Genomic DNA, 22,700 nt, shown 5'->3' with positions numbered 1-22,700 from the left:
AGTGAAAGTCTACCACCTGCTGTCATCCACCCTCCCTTTTACCAGGCTTTGACCTAGATTCTCACACTGCAGAGAAGACTCAAGCTGTTTAAAATGTTATTCATCCACCCAAGACACAAGATTGCCTTTCCTCCCCACAGTTCTGTTTTTCTCCACCATTTTCCAGCTGCAGAGGTATTTAGAGCCATAGAGTCATGGAATCATTTAGGTTGGAAAAGACCTTTAAGATCATTGAGTACAACCATTAATGCAACACTTGCAAAGTCCACCACTAAACCACATCCCTAAGTGCGTGTTTGCGCATAAGAGATTTTCTTACTGTGTAGCACGATGGACAGACCTTGACCATTTCCCTGGGGAGCCTGTTCCAGTGACCAACCACCTTCACAGTGAAGAACCTTTTCCTAATGTCCAGTCTGAACTTCCCCTGATGAAGTTTCATTCCATCCCCTTGTGTCCTATTGCTGGCCACCAGAGAGAGGAGATCAGCACCTCACCCTCCACTGCCTGCCTTGAGGAAGTTGTAGAATTAGAATGCCTTCATAAAAATAGCCATCTTCTAATTGCGAGAAAATACCTGCTGCCCAGTCAGAGTTGTCTATTACAGTTAGAATAGTTTTGTTAAAATATGTAGTAATCAACATTAGAAGACAGCTAAAATGTATGCATTCTTGTATAATTTTGGTTAACTATTTAAATATAGAAATTACCTATTTGCTATTAGTCCCACTCATAACAGTTTCAAATATACGTAATGGTTCAAATAGCCTCAGAAATACATTGCTTTGGGGTTCCCTGCCTGTTCCCTGGCTCTGGCCCGTAGTTCCACACATACCTCTTGCTTGCAAAGGTTACACTTCCCCTGGGCCAGGTGAGGAGTGGCTGGCAGGATGACTCCTCAGGCAGGCTACACTGCGGAGAGCCAAGACGTGACCTTGCTCAGAGCTCATGTCCGTCGTGTGTCCTTAGTGCTGTTCCCCACAGAGGCTGTGATAGGTTCAGACCCATGTTTCTCTCCCTCTCCCCATTCTTCCTGGCCAGCATGTGCTGAAGTCAAAGGACCCGTGCCCATGCTCTGAGAAACCCGGGGGGAAGAGGAGAGGAGGTGATGTGACACAGGGGGCTCTGTCTGGTCCGTGTGAGGAGGGCAAATCAGACTCAGTGCGAATATTGTAAAGTTTAACAGGCTCCAAGGGGCACGTTATTGTTCTGCAGTAACTGTTTGGAATTTGCATGGTTACATTAAAGAGAATAACAAGCATCTGATTTCTGAAGGCTTATGCAAGGTCGTTAAATATTCTCTGCACACCTTCACTCGTCATACTGGGTATGAATTCACTGGGGAGGAAAAATAAAATCTTACGGTGAAAGGCCTCTGAGAGAAGCAGGCAGTATGCTGTTGCTATACATAAAATGCTTCACACATTTTGGATGTACATAGAGGCTTTTAAAAGTGATTGAAATTGTGCTTCTAAAAATTACTGAAATCCTGTAAGACAGCTGTTGTGATTTGCTACCAGCAACCATCCCACTGTTACTCTGCAGAATGGAGATGCAGCAATCCAAGTATCGATTTTATTACACAGGGAAAGATGGTGTAATGTCACCTAGCCAGGGGTGACAAGGCAAACTGCTTCTCGCATCAGAGTTCACCAGAGTGTGTAAAAGCAGGGTGGCCAACCTTCAAACGGGTGGCAGGGCAAGCCAGCAACTTTGCTAGAGGTCTTCCCACCCCGTCTGTGCTTTTAACATGCTGTTCCATGCTGTTACGCCATCTTTCTCTGCACTTACACTGGTCACTATGTGAGGCACGGGTTGGGGACGTATGCACCACATGGTTGTTCCTTTCACAAGCTTTGTGAAATTCTGGCAGGGAAGCCATCCATTAGTCTCTTGCCAGTCATGACCCCTGCCAGTGAGGGCTGGCGTGCAAAGGGCTCCCAGTTCATGCTCCCAGGGTGCTTCCTGCAGCACAGGAGGGATGCAGTTACTCAGGTCCAGAGGGGGGTCCCCTTATGTCTCTCCAGAGGGACACAGTTTTTCCCCCAGCTTGGGACCCTGCACGTGCATTTAGGCACTGCAATGAAAGCAAAAGCAGGAATGAAACCCTCTGCCTGGTCTCTGCTCTTTGGACTTCTTTTTAAGGTACGCCTTCCACTCCCGAGTTACCAATTTGTTAAAAATTCTGTTTGGTTGGTTTTCACATTCACTCTTAAGTTTGCCATATGTTAATCAGTGCCTAACGGTGCTGTTCTTCAGGGTCTGGATACCTTAAATGGATCTAAAAGGTAGGAGAAGTATTAACTGTTCAGTTTCCATGGTGTGGATAACTGGCTAGCTGAAAAGGGTCACATAGACATAGTCCAGCTGGCTGGACAAAAATGCACATCGCTCTCAGCTTATCTGAAGTAAAGCAAAAATACACTGTCCTTGGCTGTTCTTGTTACACAATAACAGGAAGATCGCGGTGGGAAAAGAATGTTACAGGTGGGAACAGATAACTACAGAAGAGAAACTAGGGGCGGGCTTGGTATTTAGGTAACCATTAGGTAACCAATAATGAGCTTAACTTTTGTAATATGTATGAGGTAATTATAGCAAGGCATAAAAGGTGACTGTAAGGGACAATAAACAAAGTCTGCTGATCACTCATATTGAGTGACTGACTGTGTCTTCCCTCCGTCGCAACACCATGGAAGCCCAGATTTTTGGTTTTCTCCTCCCAGATTTGAAATATCATCAACAAGACTTTCCATAAATAAATTCTGAAAGGAATGATCCTTTTTTCCTCTTTTTTGTATGTACTTTGAAACTGGAGCATAGTGAATAGGTCTTTGTAGCTATGAAAAATAGAAGAGTGCCGTCATTCACTGCACAGCACTTGCCACATTGCTGTTTGCAGAGCATTGGTGCAGGGCTAACAACTGTGGAGCTTCTGTTGGTAATAGCTGCATACTCCTGCATTTACCCCATTATTTTTACTTTCAAATACTGGAAATTCAGAGACTATTAAAATGGAATCACCTTCACTATAGTGTTTTCTTAGTTTTCTTTCAAACCAAAACCACCTGAAGTCAGTAATAGTACAAACTCTTCAAATGCATTTATTCACGACCAATGAAAATACTGTACAGGGGAAGGCAATGTATTAACACTTACATAGAAGATAACCCTGTTATACATAACATAGAAATGCCTTTCCCCTTCTCATGCCATAGGCATGCCCCAAGCAGCGCACTGAAGAACCTCCCTCTCCAGTAAACTATCCAGTTCCGATGTCACAAAGTGTCAAAATCACCACAAATACCCAATACCTAAACAAAACCCGACAAAAAAATCCAACAATGTTCCAAGTTAACCAATACCCCAAATCCAGACTCTGGGTGTCCCCATAACAGCACATGGATTACACAACTGTGCACTATGAGTTACAGTACAAATATCCCAGTGGGACTCGTGCCCACGATACCAGTAGCTTAACAACACATTTAATTCAGATATCCCAGTGAGACTCTAACATGCAATCTGATATGACTTATTTGTAAGCAACCTCAGTATTTATGACCAATGTCATTAGCATCAAAGATAGCTGTTGTGGAAACTCAACGAGCCAGGGAATCAAAGGGCCTTCCTGAAAATACTCCAGTATGTGCTTGGAGTCGTCACGATTCCTCTGGTCCATCAAGATTCCGGAGGGGTCTCATCTGGGGTGCCAAAATCTGTCACTGAAAATCATAACCTGGAAAACTCTCCAACCCAAATGATAGTTTAGAGAGCCGACAATGGTTTATTGCAGTGCTGGGTGCACGGGGGATTCTTCCTCCCGATGTGCACGCTGAGCTACTCAAGGGTGCACATTACAACAGAGTATTTACATACCGACAGTACATAGCAGTTTCATTGTCATTTACACACAGGATTGGTGTGTAATTACGAGTTTCTTGCTTCTAATGCAGATGAGCGTGCATCCTCGGTGCCACTGAAGCTTTTTACTAACTCCACATACTCCCCAAGCAGGGCTCTGCTCTCTTTTAGGGGGGCTATTTGAGTCCAAGGTCGCTATCCCCCACTACCTTGACTACCTTTGTCCTACTTTCAACTAATTTTCTGTTGATGTCTGTGGATTGCAACAGTACCGGCATATTTCCTCCTGCTGCCAGAACTTCCTCGCTTGAAAGCTGCTTTTTGCACTTCTTTTTACATGCCTCAGGTAACAGCACTCTTTCCACTGCCAGCTCTGCTTCCGGACCTTGGGACACCAGAAGGGACCCGACTCACGCACCCGCAGTGGCTGCTCGACTTCGGAGTGACCACCGATGGCAGCGGCCAGGGGACGGATCGTTGTAACCCCTCATGAACGACACTGCCTAGAGAGCAACGATTTCTTAAACACGCAAATAACGGAATTATGCAAATTAGGGCGTTACCCCCCACCACACGCTGGCTCCGTCACGCCTCATAATCAACTACCCGCCGCGGGGGGCAGACGGCAACACCGCCTGCAAACGCGGCAAAACGGCGGCCGCCACCGCTGGGCCCGCGCGGGGAAGCACCAGCACAAAGGCACACGGAGGCCGGGCTCGAAGCACCCGCGCCCAGGGCCCACACCGGCACCGCCCGGAGCGGCTCCCTCCCGCTGAGGCCCCGTCGCCGGCCTGGAACGGCGAGGGCGTCCGTTCCCGCACCCTCTGCGGCCGCCTGTCACTGCCCTTCGGTCCGCCGGAGGCCGAGCTATCGGCCGGCAGCCCTCCAGAAGCCGGAAGGGCCCATCAGTCCTCCGGAGGTCGAACTCTATGACCCGGAAGTCCTCCAGGACTACTTCGCTGCTGCCGCCTGGCGAACAAAAGTCGATACTGCAGCCCGAGATCCGCGTATACGCGGTGGCGCCTCCACGCTCCGCGCTGCCGCCCGTTAGCAGTGCCATTGCTATCCTGCGCTGCCTGCGGGGTGGTGCCACCGCGCCCGGCCCTGCCTCCCGGTAAGAGACCGCCGCTGCCGTCCCCCGGGCACGTTGCCAGCGGACGCTCGGCACGCGAGCGCGGAACTACAGCGCCGCTACTGCCCGAGAGCAAACGCAGCCTGCGGCGGCTCCCTGCTGCAACGGCCCCGCGCCCGGAAACTGCAGGTACGAAACGTCCCCACCCCTCGACGACAGCGAGCTCCGCCCCTCACCGGTATAAACCACGCCCATGTCGGGCGGCAACCCCACAGGTTTTCGGCGGAAAGCCACGCCCTTTTACCACAAGCCCCGCCCATATGCACCGCGTGGCAGCTGGCCCGGTCCCGCGCATGCGCATCTGCTGCATGCACATCTGCTGCGCTCGCTTCTGCCGCCTGGCGCACAGGGGTCGGTACTGCAGCCCCGGCCAGAAAGGATCAGCCGGCCGCCGCTCCCTGCTGCCGGGCGCCGTTTTCTGCTGCGGGCGGCGACGGGGCGGGCGGTGCTGCCGTGCGGTGCCGACAGGGCCCGGCCGGCTCCTGCGGGCGGCGTGGGGGCTGCGGCCTTGCTCCAGCGGCGGGGTGGGCGCGGCAGCGAGGGCGCGCCCGCCCGGGAGGGGTCTGGCGGCGGGGGGACCCGGGGAGGGGGACGGGGAGACGGCCCGGGGTGGGGGCGGGCGCGGGCGAGTTTGGAGGGATGGCGGCAGGAGAATCTCTTACAGAGTATGTTCTGGCAGAACTCTGGTTTTTGTCATCTTCACTATGTCACAGATAATTTAAAACACTCTTTGTAGTTATTTAGTTTTCAATGTATTTTTCTGAAATTTGCTTAGCTTGCAAACATTGCCTTCTTAGCATTACTTGGTGGGGGAAACTTTTGAATTGTCTGATGGGTACAAAGCTTGGGCTCAGTCCCTCAGACGACATAGTGCTCAATACTGTAGTACATAAGCTCTTGTGATGCGCTGCAGCCAGAGCCCCAAATAAATCATCTTAAAATGCATGAGATTTAAGGAAACTTTAAAAAAGAAATACTCCTATTGCCCCTGCTCCGAATTAGAATATTAATTTGAACTTAATCTCCTTTATCCCAAATTAGTGACGATTATCATATGGTCAGTCATAAAATTTTCCCCAGCTTCTTGCTCTCTGAAACTCCCAGTGCCTTGTGCCACACCAACGCATGGAGTCTCCCCCAGACACACTTAGTATGTGATGTCAGTATTGCTGAAAGTCATCTCTGCAATTTGATGCCTGTATCACAACGCTAAAGGACCCACAACTAATCCGTGGGTATTCCAGTCTATTGCAATTTGTCATTTGTAGACATGTGAAGTACTTGGCTCTATTAATTTCATTATTTCTTTACAACCACAAAACGTTTTAGAATTAAAATCACCCTAGTTTCATCTCTCGAGGTAAAGCCTTAAAGCAGTCTGCAATTTTAGATGTGAATTTACAAAGAGGTAAAAAGATGCATTATTTATTTCTGACTCTAGCCTAAACAGCGTGCTGACTTAGGTTTCATTTCAAAGATGTAATTTGAAAACTTCAGTTTTCACCATTCTGGAACACACTGTCAGAAGAAAAGATCTTTGGTCACAAACTTCTTAACCCTTTTGTTTTCTATTTAATTTGGTGTACATTCTCCACCCCCACCCCCCTGCCCCAGTTTTTGACAGGGCTGCCTTTTTATGTAGCTGCAGCAGCGAGATGGTGACTTTCAGGACTTTCACCCTTCTGTGGCGCTAGTTAACCTGTGCGGCTCAGCCTTGCAAGACATTAGGAAGCACTAGTTTATTGTACTTAATTGGCATCTTATCAACAGTGTCTAAACAGGATGCATATAGATACTATGAAGGCAGATTTTGCTTGGGTTGCCAGCACTGCCGTAGCACTAACTTGACTAGCCACTATCATTTCTAGTTGGTCTTGCAGAACTAATTACCAAAAGATATGAGTACAGTTTTTCTTTATCACCATCTATCTTCCATCCCATCTATGTGCATATGAGGCAGGTACATCTGCAAAATTGGTTAGGAACAACGCACCAGCTAGAGCTCGGTGTGGCCTATGAGCTGTAACACAGGAGCTACTGAAGGAGCTTCGGGCATGTTCAAGTGGCAAAATATATTCGGTGCTTAAGACCTGGATTTAGGCACCTGAAGAGCTACATAAACTTTCGGTGTATGCAAAGATGTCGGTGTGTGTTCCCCATGTTAGTATCCATTCCCACATCAGTATGTGGTACAGGCTAGATTCCCCTTCCCACACACCTTTACCTTTAGTTATAGCTGTGGGAAGGCTGTGATGATCATTAGAAGTCATAGTTTATCTGTTTATGACAGGTAATACTGTAGCAAAAGTGATGACTGGTCACAATTCACACAGAGCAGTAACAGAGAGAAGGGCAACAAAGGACAAATAAACCAAATTCAAGTAACTAATTAAAATTAACCTCAGTGGAATAGAGTGTGAAGTTAGTGTTTACCTCCCATACAGTAGTACAGCATCTTGTTTTCCAAATGTAATGGTGGTGGTGGTGTTAGTATTATTTTTTTTTTTTTTTAATGAATTATTTGAACCTAAAGAAATGCCCCATGACAGTAGAAAATGCAGTATAACCACATACACTGCAGCATGTAGACTGCAGACACTGGCCAAAACAGAAACCTTGGCAAAAGTTATCAAAAAATGGAATTCAGAAAAGAGAATTTCACTGTAAAAGTTATCTTGGATGATATTTGAATAGCTCCTCTTCACTGCAACAGGATGTTACAGTAGGCAGCAGGTTCCAGAATAGAATCTGCTGGAGCTGCTCAGGCAAGGACAAAAACTGATCCAAAATTTTGTTTCAGTTACAAGTTTGTTTGATTACTAAATCACATACATGAAATAATGCTACTTTCAAATGGAAAAAATACAGTTAAACGAGGAACCACTTTGAAAAAAAATTGATAGATTAAATTAACAGGCAAGAATAGCCAATGCTGAAAATGGTTTCAATGATACTGTGGAAACTTAAGGTGATTGATAATGTTTCTGGGGACAGGAGCTATTTTTCCTTCTTTTATTAAACTTCTTACAGTACCTTTGTGAAGAACAGTTTAACAACTGAAGTTTTCTTCCTGTTGCTCACAAGTTAAATTCTCATTGTTTTGACATCATGATTTGGTGGCTTTGAAAATGTTCAAAACCTGTTAAATGAGGAATAAATATCCACAGAATTTTCTGTATGGTCTTCAGTAGTGCAGAACAAGAGAAGATGAAAAGTAAGTCTGATCTGAAATGTCTCAACTGAGATGAGTTAGTTTTTACCTTTGAGAAAATAACTGCCACTAAATATAATTAACAAACCTGCACTTTCTGGTGTAATCAGCAGCAGCGAAGGGTTTAAATACACAGGCCACTGAAAACGAGGAACTGAAGCTAGATGCTAAAGCCTACTGAATTATTTGTATTTTAGTGATTTAAAGACTAACTCTAAACAAAAATACTATCAGGTATAAATGAATTATTATTACAAGCAATTATTCTGTAGCAAGACTATTTTCTAGATCATATTTTTGCCACAACATGTGAATTAAATGAGAAGCAATTAATATGTACAGGATCATAATTAACTTGGTCTGGAGCCAAATGCTACCAGTGTATGTGTGTAAATAAGGAGCGATTATGTTATAAGTCAAAAAAGTGGCTTTTCGGTTCTTGTGATTTAGCAGAGAGAAAAAAAATGATTTACTTCATGTTACTTTAAGACCACGATTTCGATCAAGGGACAGTGGTGATGAAAATGAACCAATTCAGGAACGATTCTTCCGGCTTCATTTTCTGCAGGCTCCTGGAGACCTGACTGTTCAAGAAGGAAAACTCTGCAGAATGGACTGCAAGGCAAGTACCCTGCAAAGGGCAGCAGCAACCTTTTGATAACATCAGCTGACTCAAACCCAAATTAGTTTCTTTTTAAAGTTATTTTACCTATTGGCAGTTTCAGCGACTGTCAGTAGGGTAATTAATCTTACTACTTATGAGTAAGTGGACAATTAAAGCTTGCCTCCCCTCCAATGACAGAGCTTCAGGCAAATCTTCCAGCTCACAGTGAACTGATTTTTAGAAGTCAGCTATGCTGGGGTGTGGGAGGAAGCAGCACCACTTACAAAGACAGTGTGCTTCTCCATTCAAAGTCCTTTTACTACTTGAGTTTCGGTTCCCCATTAAAGTTTCAAACAACATAATCTTGATTTATGACTTTGCCTAATAGAACGAATTAAGGTTTGGATTATTTCTGTTTGCTTTATGCTGATATATTTGGGAGAAGCTATTTGTTTTCAAGCAGTACCCACAGCAAATGGCACAGCTTTCAGAAGTACAAGACTTGTTTGCACAGACCAAGCATTAACTAGTGCAGGTGGTGCTGTCACTAGGTTAGACTTAAGCGGAGTGGAATGGAACTTAAGAGTTCAGTAATCAGTCAGCTAACATCTTTTTGTCTGCAAGTTTTCCACAAGAAGTTAATCTAGAAAGGAGTATCTTATTCCACCTGAAGAGCAACCAAAAAACCACAGAAGGTGTCACCCTGCCTTTTGTTTTGCAGTGTATGATTATTTAGCTTCTAGCATACCTAAACACTGATCTTTTTTTTTTCAGTCACACCCCTAAGACACCTTGGAATTCAGGGAGTCGGCCAGAAAGTAAGCAATGAACACAATGTGTAATTCAGGGCAGAATTAGATCTTTAAATCTTGTGGTACACCTGCAGTAGCAAACAGACCCAAACTTCTCTGAAGTAACGAGTCAGGACTCCTCCAGTGCTTCATACGGCTAAGACCATTTCCCGTTATTCTGTGTTTACACTACAGGTTAGTGGATCACCAACTCTGGATTGAAACTGACAACTTAATGGAAGACCGATTTGCCCTGATAGCTCTCATAAGATGTTGGTGCGTGAGAATGGTGTGCACTCCTTGATCATAGAACCAGTCACAGCCAGAGATGCTGGAATTTATACATGCATTGCCAGCAGTCGAGCTGGTGAAAATACATCCAGCCTGGCGCTCATTGTTGCAGGTAACATCTTCACGCCAAGCTTCCACACTGAGCACTGTAAGGATAATGTGAAAAAGAAAATCTAAGTGCCATCAAATGACACGGGTGAAGGGCAGGAGGGGAAAGAAAAGGAAGCCTGGCAGTAGCAGAACTACAGTGTCCTTGGAGGCGATACACTGATGTTCTGCTGTGGCGTAAGCTGGCTGGCGTGTAACCTCTGTGCACGCAGTTAAGGGAGGAGGGCTGTTGTCCTGGGGCACAGCTGAGGCCGCAAGCCAGGCTGTTTACTTCAATGTTTTTTTTTTTAACAGCGACTCGTGCAGACCCACACCTACCCGTGGGCAGGCTAGTAGGGTACGGTTTGTGTGTTTCACAGCGTATTAGGCTAATGCCATTGCAGCCTCCTGGTAGAGCAGTTCCTTGTGTAATGAAAAGCCCATCCCTTTATGGAATATGAAGGAGCACTGTTTAACAAGCAGCGTGGAGCCAGTTTATCTAGTCTTTGTGCTTCGCATTTCAGCTCTCTGGGGGAAGGGGGGAGGGGAAACCTCAGCTCTGTTTGTGCTCACTTTTCCCCATTAAAATACTGATGTGACTGTTCTCTTCAGATGAACCGGGGTTGGACTTCGTGGTTACTGGAGACACCACTTCAGTTTCCTGCCACTTAAGATTTTTAACTACTGATTTTTAGCACGTTGCTGAAAGAAAGGCTACGTTTTCCTAGACTGGTGTCAACGTGACTGCAATCTTTAATTTTCACAGCTAAGGAAGTACACAAAGCACCTGTGTTTATCGATTAGCTACAAAACACAGGTGTGACTGAGGGATTCCCAGTGCGACTGGAGTGCTGAACCTCGGGAGAGCCATCTCCTCAGATATTTTGGAAGAAAGAGAATGAGTCACTTGCATACAACGCTGACCAAGTGAGGTTAGACTGACTTGGAATAATCTCCCTATGTATAACTTCAATGACTATTTATCCTGTACCACAAATGAAAACCTAGAAGGTCATGAGAATGCTTTGTGTGAACAGCATCTCATAAACTGTAATGAGTTATTGTAATAATTTATTCAAACTTGCAGCCAGTCTGGTGGTTGAGCCAGAATTAAAATGCTAGTTCTGTTTTCCATCCTTGGACTTAAACCAACTATCTTTGCACTTAGAGAGCAAGTGGAGAAGTATTTTTTCTCTTCCAGAACGAAGACTTAAAGATATTTACTGTTGAAAACTTGGGCTGCTAAGTAAAGCTATCTGCTTCTCAGCAGAAAACTTGCTTCATAACTCTGCTGTGTAGTTAAGCAACTAAGATTCAATATTTTATATTCTAAGATCTACAAACATGTCTTCAATATTTGAAGGAATGTTTAAAAGCAAACTGATGATATATTGCAAGAAAAGGAACTTGTTACTGATACGATACTGTAATAAATTATTGCTGTCTTTCTGAGTAACTAAGAGTAGTTCAGTACCTCATTCCTCAAGTTTTTTATCCTTTCCCCAAAAAGTCTGTGTAAATTCTAGCCTCCCTACTACTTAAATCAGATTTCCAGATGTCTTAATCTGTAACTGTGAAAGAGAAGTTACTTTATGCATTTTTGCTGCTTACTTTTCAGTACAGGATATTAAACTGTTGATTGTCAAGCATACTCAAGGTTTTCTATTCCGCTTGCTAATTTCAGAGGAAGTTCCATAGTAATTGAAAATCAATTTTTTTTTAATTATATTTTTGTCATCTAGTCAAAAAGACTATAAACAATCTGTAACTAGGACTGGGTCAGTTTATAATGACATTTTAAACCAGTCTACACTGTTTTGCAGTTTAAACAGTAATTTTCTACTTTTCTTTTGTTTAGCATGCACCAGGATAACTATGGCTACATCTGCCTGTTTATTCAAGGGAGTGCCAAGGAGGATGCTGGCTGGTAGGTACACTGTTTCAGCTAAGAATGAGGCTGGGATTGTGTCTTGCACTGCCGGGTTGGATGTTTATAGTAAGTGACTTCCCTTTTCATCATCACACTAATACCCCTAAAGGCAACAGTTCTGTAAGTTTCAGTTTGTTCGCAGAATGGTTTACCATTGGTGTCTCTCTTTTGTTTATAGTTTCTCCCCAATAGTAAAGATCCACATCAAGACTACAAATGCTCTGTCAAAGTACATGTCGCCAACTTTCAGATACCTAAAGCAAAACAAACATGAATGCTTTCTGTTTTTGCTTAGTATATTAAATATAGCTAGTTAACATCAGGTAACGGCATGATGACATTATTTTTGTGGATCGTTATTACTGTTGCTGTGCTAGCACTTCCCTAACCTTTTGTATTCGTTTGTACGTTGGTCTGTAATACAGCTGTGACAGCTACCAGAAGTGTAGTAGAAGTTTTTATGGCTTTCTGCTTAATTATTTTCAGTTTGTTCCAAAGCAGCTCCTTAAATAGTGAATGTTTTCTTAAACCAAAATCTCTTGCCGGTCTTCTCATAACAAATTAAGGGGGGTAAGGAGGGGGGTAAGGGGAGAGATGGGAATGATAAAGGATGGTTTCTGGAGGGGTGGGAGTAGTGCGACTTGTGAGTTAGACTTGTACGCTGAGTAACGCTGAGCCAAAGGGTGGCGATGGCAATCAGACTATTTCCTTTCATATACAACAAATTACAGTCACAGGCCTGTTCAAGGGTTATGTGAGTGCATGAAAACAACCCGCTTGCTGTTGCCCTTCTCAGTGACACATGGAAAGGTAGAAAGCAATGCCAAAAAGGCAAAGTAATGAACACAGACACTGTTGTTTTTCCTTACGCATTTGAAGGTGAAACTAGATGCTGAGGAGAAAAACGCAAAACACTGAGAAATGAAACAAACTTAGCATTGATATAATGGTTTTCCACTGCTCAGAAATTACTATTGCCTTTACAAAGGGTTGATTGTGCGTCTGGCCATGCTTTGTTGCCTTGCTCAAGATGGCTAACATTGTTTTCTTCCTTTTTAATCTGTAGCTCAGTGACAACAACCACCTCAGACAACCAAGCCAAAGAAGGTGGGGCCTTCAGCCAGCTGATACGCTGCACTTTGTGACCAAGGACTAGACATCAAAGCAGCTTTCCAGCCTGAAGCAAATCCAGTCTGCCTGACAATGCAGTCTGGCTTGGTAGCGAGTGATGATCTGTAGATTCAACTGCTGCTTCCATCGTTTTCTTTCAAAGCAGAAACACTGAAAGCCATTGCCTTGACCAATGATACTCCAATGTCACTTTATGCAAAGGCAGACACCTTCAAGTACAAAAGATAAACAACAAACACAATAACCATATATTCCTTATTCATTATACCACATTAAAAGAATAGGTAGATTATTAACAGAAATGTACACACTGCACAACAAATCACATTCACCAGTTCCTTATACCTAAGTTGCTTCAGCCCTTACGAACAGCCCTCTTCATAAAGGCCAAGATACATCAGAGAGACAGATTTTTCGGGAGAGAGCACTGTTTATCACTACATGCCTTCATAAGCAGTAGGTAGATGCTACACAACCTTAATGGTGCAAGATGTTTTACTTGAGGCCGTTAGATCGCAAAGAAAATTAGAATGTATTGTTATCTATACTTCTGAAGTGGCAACGCATTCTGATAGCTGCAGTGAACAAGTGCAGTACTGTAAGAATAAAACAGGAAGGGACAAGGAAGAGAAACGTAAGCAAATGCTGTATCTCTGCAAAGTGCCTTCTATTCTACAATGAAAAATATCTTGCTTTATATGCTGTTAGTATGGACAACTCTATACAGCAACATCAACACGGTAATTTTAAATTCATTTGTATTTTTCCTTTTTGCCATCGACAAGGAGGCTTGCTTACAAACATACAGCAAAGACGGTTTAAGCTTAAGTAATTTAACCTTTTCAGCATAATGAAGAAAAAAAGAGCTGACATGTAATAACAGTCTATTCCAGACTATAAATATTGGTAACTAGACAGGAAAAAAATGCCGACAGTATGAACCACTGCAGTAGGTTACAGTGGGAAGGGTACAGGGCAAGAGGTTGAAATGCTCTATGGATTTCCTGAAGACAGCCTGTAACCTCCTAATGCTCCCATTCAAGAATCTTGAATTCTAAGGTGAGCTGAAAACTAGGAGGTGTACATATGGAACGTCTGACTGCTTAAAGCTTGTGTAGTGTTTATGAGGATTTTAGGAAACATATAGTAATTGAAAAATAGGTTGAGACTGCATTATAAATTTAAATTAGAAGTATACACCACAGGTGATAAGCTTGCAGATCTGAGGAGGTAGAAAAAGAAGATTGACGCAAACATCATCAAATTTGTGCCTTTTTTTTTTTCTTTTTTTCCTTAACATAGCACATGTCTCTGGTAGGTTTTGGGTTTTTTTTTTTTTCTTCTCCTGACTGTAGGCAATGACAGCTCTTTTAAGGGGTAGAGTCCGTGCGGCCGTAGATGAAAAGCCTGAAGGCTACTTTCAGAATGCAAGGCAAATCCACATCAAACTAGACCCCCACCTAAGTCAGACCTGGCTAGGTAGTTTTAAATTAGAACCAAATGGATTTCAGATGAAGGGGAGGGAGGGATGGAAGAATTACTAGGCATGACAAGAAAAAAAGAGCATTTGATGGTACCAGCTACAACACTTTGTTATGAAAAGAAAACACTGTATTCCTTATATGAAGCACGTATATGGTATCTTTCATTATTTATAATGAAAGTGTGGCAATCTTTTATCTTGGTTCAGTTATTCAGAAGTCCTGTACTTAGGTTGATTTTTTTTATTTTGTAATTGTGTACACCATACATTGCATTACTGCTATACATGTATTGCTTTGTAAGTACACAAAGTTTGTTTTGTTTTTTTAGTGACTAATAAACTTAAGGTAGTACTATTCTGGTGCAGGATGTGACCAGGTATGCAGATTGTTAATCTAGATTAATGTCATAGTCTGTCATCTGGGAATAATCTGATTCTATCCTAAAAGTATGTCATATCATTTGCCAAATTTTTCTTGACTGTGACATGCTAATTTACTTTTTTGTTTAGCTTCACTAACATTATTTTGCCACCTTTTAATTGTATTTATAAAAAAATGTATTATCATTACTTGGGATTGTTGTGCTGACATAATGGGGGTTTAACATCAATAAATATTACACAAATAGAAAGTTTTCCTTCTGGTAAAGACTTGACTGTTTCTGTACAAGCATGCAAGTGTAAGATGTAGAAATTTTAAGTATTATGAATACAGATGAAATGAGGGCTATATGCAGTATCTAGAAATGACTACAATATATCAGAATATTCTGCTTCTGACCCAGAATCTCATTCAAACAAAACAGAGGAACATGGCCCGTAAGTTCTGAGAAACTTCTGCCAAATAAAAGTACTTGAAGATGCTTTTTTAAAAAAGGTTAGAAAATATGCAGGTCTATTTTCCATGTCTAGTAATTGCAATATGACATCACAACCGACTAAGTAAAAGGCATGGTCGAAGTGTTGTTAAATTCATTTAAGAACAGTCTTCTAACAAGGCAGTATCAAAATTTGAAATGTTAAACTTTACTTGTAAAAATCCTGCATGTTACCTAGCTTCTCCTTTCCTTTCAGTGCAAAGACATGAGGAAAGATGCAAGATAATTTTTTTTTTCCTTTTAGGTTTACTTTTCAAGTGTTGATTACTACAAAGAGAATTATCTCAGCAATTAAGTGAGTACTGACATTAATGGTGATACTGCAACTGAATCAATGGAGTTCTGTCTGTGTACAGTAAATTTGTCTTTGGCTTAGAGACTAAAAAACTGACTGCTCTTGTGAGCTGGCTTAAGATGAGGTCATCATCACTTTTGCCTCTGTATATAAGTACAGACACACACTAAGTAGTAAATCATCTCTAACCAGCAACGTTGTTTTTATGAAAACATTCAGCTGTGCTGTGGGTTTACAAATTCAGAGACAGAAGCGTGGCACAAGAAAATGACATACTTTCAAGCCAAAAAATCTGACGTTCTTGGAAGCGTCAAAGTAATTTTCAGGAGTTTAATCTCCCTCCAAAGACAGACAGTATGACCTGAAAGTGTACTTTACTTTTATCATTTTGTAGGACTAAAACAAGAAGTCCTGACTTTTTGCAAGACTTCAGGTTTGGCTATGGGAAGACTTCAAATTCTTTAGGAAGCTGATCAGCCCAAGCGTATTCAAAGCGATCAAAGACTCAATGCAGCTACATTCAGGATGATGACAGAAACCTCTGTCAAGTGTGTCGATAGTGAGGTGCAAAATTCCACACCCATGAAGGTTTGTTCAGCTGGTGGTGTACCTTAACACACAATGCCTTTATCCTGCAACTTCACAACAGCAACAATTACTTAACACACCCCTTCCCTTCCCCCCCCCCCCCCCCCCCCCCATCACCACCAACTGGGGATCAAAACTAGAGTCCAGTTTGAAGCCCTGGCTTATAAAATCATAGTTTCTTTCTGTATTGCCACTTTCAAAGGCCCTTTTAATTCCCTTAGGTTGTATGGTAATAAATGCCTTGATTCCCCACATATGGATGACACTACTTCCTTATCTCTGCAAGCAGCCCAAACGGATTTAATAGGTAGAGTACTTCATGAGATCATATTATCCATCGTGTCATGATGCTGTGGGTATCGGCTGTACAGCCCGGCTGCCAAACCCACACTGTGTTGTACAGATCAATTAATGCATGGACTGGAAATGCCTGCTCAGATTATGTGCGCTGACAACAGACCCTTCACTGCCTCACAATTCAGATGTACATCCACAGGGCAGAACTGGCTGACATTTAGCTCATTCTCCTGAGCTGGTGGAAAGAAAAAGCCCTCCCCCTGCAGAGTTTTCCCCTTTGAACAGAACCATGAGCACGTAAGACACATCAGGCAGATTAAAACACAGACCCTGCCCCAAGAAATTTAAGATCTACTCCAGACAGCACACAGTATTCTTTACCACGTGTTAAAGCTTGCAACTCAAAATCAGAATTAAGCCACAATCTCTTCACAGAAGTAATTAATACATAGATTAATCTCATACGGCACTGAATCTCTAATAAAAATGTTGGTATTTGCAACATAACTCTTAACTCATGCTTAGAGCAAAAAAGCCAGGCTACCAGCAACAGTACCTGTACAGCAATGACTTCAGCAGCTATAGAGAGGAGAAGTGATGAATGAACTTCAGTCTAACACCAGCAGGAAAGAGAATTTTTTTGCTTTAGGAAGCAACTGCAGTACAACAGGTAAACCCTGGGGAAGGGCCAAGTCTTGCAGCTGCTGTCACTTCCTAGTTCTGAAGTAGCTTAAGTGGTTCAGCAACAGCTGCAGAACAAGAAAGGAGAGAAAAATAATACCACATGGCCACTACTCAAAACGATTACATCATTTACAGCAGGAGCTCTACAAATCTCATTACATTTAATGGATTAGGATGTTTTATTTTGCCTCAAACTGTTCTGTTCAACACACAATGCAACACCTTGTCAGGCTTTTTCTGGCCGACTTGGCCCAGACATCACGGAGTATTTCTACAAAGATGTAAGGGTACAAAAAGACATTGCCAAGGACAGGACCTTTCCAAGCTACTGCACTGTGTAGCAGAAAGCTTAGCATGACTTGACTCCGGTGTCCAGGAATTTCTGGTAAACTACAAATCTACAAGTGCTCTCTGCTCCATATGCCTTTCAACAGAAGAGCTACAAGAACCTGCAGAGCATGGGTGCAGTTCCAGTCTACTGCTGGCAGAGCCATCTCACCATCAAAAATCATATATGCACACTAAACGGCATCTGTACAAAACACACACAATGTCTATATGGCTTCTTTTCTCTAGGGTTGCAGTAAGTTTTCAGTAGAAATGTACCAACTGCCTGAAAAAATAGCATCAAAAGTCAGACCGACAGCAGCAGAATTAAAACACTGTAACTTAAGAGATTTTGACAGGTCTTCAACATACAGGCAGACATCTGTTTATAACACAGCCTTCAACATGTAAGTGTTGTGCGCTCTTAGTCCATTTAGCATCAGAAGTACAGTGCTGGAAGCCCTGCAAATTAGAACTCACAAAACATCAAACTGCTTCACTAACACATACTTCAGCAATACCGTATCATCAGTGTGCAGTTGTTTCTAAAAACCCTTCAAAATAATGCAGTAATTTCAAACTCATCAATATATGACACATGCAAAGCCACCTCCGCAGTGTCAGCCAGCAGGCTGGGAAATACTGACACCCACACAAGCTCTGTCTGCTCAGACGGTTGTGAACTCAGTGACATCTGCCCCCCTCTCCATTGACATTATCCTAACACGTGTATAATGACACCAGGTAAGATTTGGTGGCTTTTACTCGTATGTTGTCTCAGCACATTTGACATCATTGTACCCAAAACGGCAATTTTTAACCAAATCTCCAAGTAGCCAAAGCAATTTTAGTTTTAACACCTGTGACAGGAAGATTCATTTTCATTTCAGACTATGAGATTATAATGGTGAAGTACATGAAGGAATAAAAGGAGAAAAAAACCCCAGTAGAGCTGGATTTGATGTATTTAAAAAAGAGTGAAAAAACCATGACTGTGGGTTTCAGTCTTGTATTATATGAAATGAACACAAATACCCAGATCTTAACAGATACCAGCTGTTAATAAGAAAAATAGAAGCATTTATAAATAGAGCAGTTGTTGTGGTCATAGTCATACTGATCTAAAGACGTCTGGCAAAGTACAGGTAACATTTGTTACTAACTCAATAGACATACCTAAAACAAAAAGGAGCCTTCAGCACATGCTCTGAAACTGAACATGTATGGGTAAGAATAAAATGTGATCTGGGGCTTCAGCAGAGTTCTTACTTCTTCAGGCAATAAGCAGAGTCAATGCTCTTTAAAGACTTTCTCTACCACTGCATTTGCCCTGTCTTTTCAAACACTGGTTGATTACCCTAATTAAGTGGGTGTACCTGGTCCTGAGAAGTTCTGTTTTCATTAGCTTTACGTAAATGAACTACGCTATGCTTCAAAAACAAAACAAAACAAAACAAAAAAGTCACATAATTGCAACAGCCAAAAGAGATTTTGAACGCTGGGACTGAAATATCTACTTTCTACCCAAATTTCACTGAACTCAAATGTCGAATACCTTTCAGTCTTTAAAAATCATGCCTTAGGTCCCCAAATAGCTCAGGATACATGAATTTGCATTGTACAAAACCGGTACCAGCCATGCCAGCTATCAACTTTGTATCTACACAGGCAGCTGCACTTCCCTAAACCTATATAAATACACTAACAAAATCATTACCAATTTAATAATGCCGTAGGACAGGCTGCCCCCAGGAGGCTGGAATGAAATCTGGCTATGGGATGTAGCACTAACTTGCTCCGCACAAACTAACTCCGCAAGCTTTATATACTTCTGTTACTGCAACAGAAAGTCTGCAAAAACTGTTCCTTGTGATAGCTCCTACTGACAGCTGTTGGGTTTTTTTTTCAATAAAAACAAACCCAACACCACCTCACCAGCATCTTCCGTGTCCTGCTAGAAACTTCTACTGAGGGTAATCATAGAAAGGTTTGGGTTGGAAGGGACCTTGAAGATCATCTGGTTCCAACCCCCCTGCCATGGGCAGGGACACCTTCCACTGAGCAGCTTGCTCAAAATTCCCACCCAGCCCATCAATCGCAATACATGCCTCGGAAACAGGAAGAGACTAACACAGATCACTACAGCAAGTTCTAAGTTCCAAACACATTTCTTAGGAGAAGAAGTAAGGGTCCAATGACCTGCCTAGGAGAAAAGATTAACATGACAAGAATAGTGCATCATCTTCCCGAACAGTACGAAAACAGAGATGCAAAATAATTAACTTTCTAGACCTACAACGTGCTCCAACTAAAGCCCAGAACATGCAAATCACACTACCTATAAAGTTTAAACTAAATCAAATGTAAAGTCAACAGAAGAACGGTTTTAGGTTTCCTAACTTGGCAGTGACAAGGTAGGGCACATAAATGAGTAAATACTGCAATACACAATCTCCTTTTAGCGAGCATATCCTTCCTGAAGCAGGAACCCAGCTGAGTTAAAATACCAAAGAAATAATTATGGCTAAGAAAAGGGGCTGCTGCACAAAAGGACTGCATGCGGAGTTAAATGACAGCTGCAAAAGCAGCCACCCTCAAAACATGCCTTGATAGTCTCTCTAGAAATCTGGGAGGTGGTGAAAGGCCAGGTAGGTACGAGTGACATGGGGTGGGATGAGAGGAAGATCTGGAATAAAATATAGAGTAAGTTAAGGACCAGAATTGGGTAACAGCCATCTTTAAAATGCTCCCAAAGCTAGATGAGGCAAAGTTTCAATGCATGCCTGAAAACACAGCTGCAGGAAGAGGAGCACAGATTCTTCAGGAACTGCATGGAGTTCAGGAAACATGGCAGAGCCATCTCTACCATCAAAAATCATATATGCACACTAAACAGCATCTGTACAAAAACACACGCAATGTCTATATGGCTTCTTTTCTCTAGGGCTGCAGTAAGTTTTCAGAAGAAATGTACCAACTGCTTGAAAAAATAGCATCAAAAGTCAGACCGACAGCAGCAGTGGGAATTTGTAAAATACTTCATTCTAAACAAAAACAAAACAAAAAAGTAGGGAGATGTGGTACTTAAAATATTATAGGAGAGTTTTAAGCAATGCAGCAGGTGGAGAAACATCAGACGAGTTAAGAGCACATGTTGTAACTTCCACTAGGAACAGAATTACAGAAACTTTGTATTTCTAGTAAGAGAGTGGACCAAAATTTTCAAAATTCAATTGAGAAACCATGGTAAGTCAGTTAATCACACAGTCCTACTCAAGAACACCCACAAGCAAAAAAACCCAAACCATTTCTATATCATTTGGCATAAAAACTAGCAGCACAAGAGGTACAACTCAAATGTCTGTTTTTACTCAAGGACAGTGACATAACAGGCGTACCGGAAGACAAATAAGCAAGATACTGGTACAAAATATATAGGAAAGTCATAAAACTAAATACCAATATATAAACTCGACAAATCACATATGGAATTTCCAGGCCTAATAAGGTAAACTCTGTTGGTTAGGCAATATTATCACCCACACAACTAAGACGATGGCAGTAGCTATGACATCCAAGGACTATAAGGCCAGCAATGTCACTGTAATGAAAGGCAGCACTTATCAGCAGGTTGGATGATGCCAGGATCACTGTTTTCACACATGTTTTTTTAATGCAGCTGATCAGGGCCACCTAACTCTGGCTGCAATCCCCAGGAGCACACAAGACCTGAGTCAAAATGCTATTTTCAAAGACTAGCTTTGTGATGGTAACTTTTATTTCTGCAAAATATTTTGACTCAGTCCACTACTGTAGAATTCCATAAAAAAGAAGCAATATAAAATAAGGAAATATGCTAATGAAACCAAAAAGACAAGTCAAAAAAATTAAGGTGCAAGCTCGACGACAACACTAAGATTGTATGCACTGAACTTCAGTATGAGAACTTTAAATATACACGTCTAAACTTTTTTTGTGTGGAGGGGGAAGCTGGCACGGATTAAAAGCTACTAGAATTTAAAAGTCAACCTTTTTGAAACCAGCAGTCTTGCTTTAGCAGTCAAAAGGAATCTGTCACTGAGTGTAAAATTTACAGACAGATCAGTGTAGAGGAACAATGTGTGAAAGTGCATACAGACTGAACACCACCTTGGGAACACAAACCGCACCTGCATAAGGAAAGCAGATGATCAAAATAAAAAGTAAAGTGCTCAGGGAAGGGAAGGCCACAGAAAAAAAATAATCTCCAAACTCTGAACAAAACCCTAAATCAGTTTTTGATACCATGCAGGAACTTGAACAGAACATCTTCAGGCAACTTCTTGAAGGTTTTACCCCTCAAAGCAATATGCAAGAAGAGATTACGAGGAGAGTGACAAACAGCTGGGGGCTATCACTCCCTAAGTTTTTAAGAAAGCAAGTAACTCCAGTGTGAAATGTCTGGGTTGAAACTGCCTAATAATCAAATGACTGGAAGCTGGCAAAAGTGAACAGCAGGAAGGATCACCTGTTTTTTAAGAAGAGATTCCAGAGGGATCTAGAAAAATTGTATTTTTTTGTACATAGCAAACTCCTAGAAATTATTCTGAAGCCATGAAAACAACTGGATAAACATACTGAGGAAAGTCAAGAGTTGCTTTGCAAAGGAAAGTCATGTTTGATAAACGTTTTAAGAGTTCTTCTAAAGACTAAAAAGAGAAGAGAGTATGGAGCTCTAATACAGCATCTGACACATTCCCCTGCCAAAAACCATTAAGGATGATGTGCTGCCAAGAGAAGAAGCTGTCACACCAGTAAGCTGTTTAAAGATAGAAGAGAGGGTATAAATCAGCAGTCATTCTTTCCTAAGAACATGGATTACCAACAGAACACCACAGGAACCTATGCTGGGGCTAGCAAAGTACAACCTATTTGTGAGGGTTCTGAGACAGCATTTCTAAAGCCCACTGTATAGTCCTCTAACCTTAAGTTACTCAAATTAATAAAGGGATAAAGGAATTAAACAAAAAAATTGCAGAACTACTTCACTGAGGAAACAGGTGTTAAAACCAGCAGACTAAATTCACTGTGCATGCATTAGAACAATTCACACTGGGGAAAATACAAA

The 22,700-nt window shown here is 42.2% G+C and overlaps 1 pseudogene across 1 annotated transcript; it reads left to right on the top strand.

Moving 5' to 3' along the window:
• The first annotated feature begins 9,383 nt into the window (after positions 1 to 9,383).
• LOC106630894 (palladin-like) lies at positions 9,384 to 15,166 on the top strand (annotated as a pseudogene). Its single transcript, XR_008730614.1, has 5 exons — positions 9,384 to 9,401; positions 9,798 to 10,005; positions 10,747 to 10,912; positions 11,839 to 11,976; positions 12,977 to 15,166. The product of XR_008730614.1 is annotated as a palladin-like (transcript).
• Positions 15,167 to 22,700: the final 7,534 nt, after the last annotated feature.

Source organism: Falco cherrug, chromosome 1 (genome assembly GCF_023634085.1).
Source record: "Falco cherrug isolate bFalChe1 chromosome 1, bFalChe1.pri, whole genome shotgun sequence".
Taxonomy (NCBI): domain Eukaryota; kingdom Metazoa; phylum Chordata; class Aves; order Falconiformes; family Falconidae; genus Falco; species Falco cherrug.
This window is presented reverse-complemented; position numbering and strand designations above follow the sequence as displayed.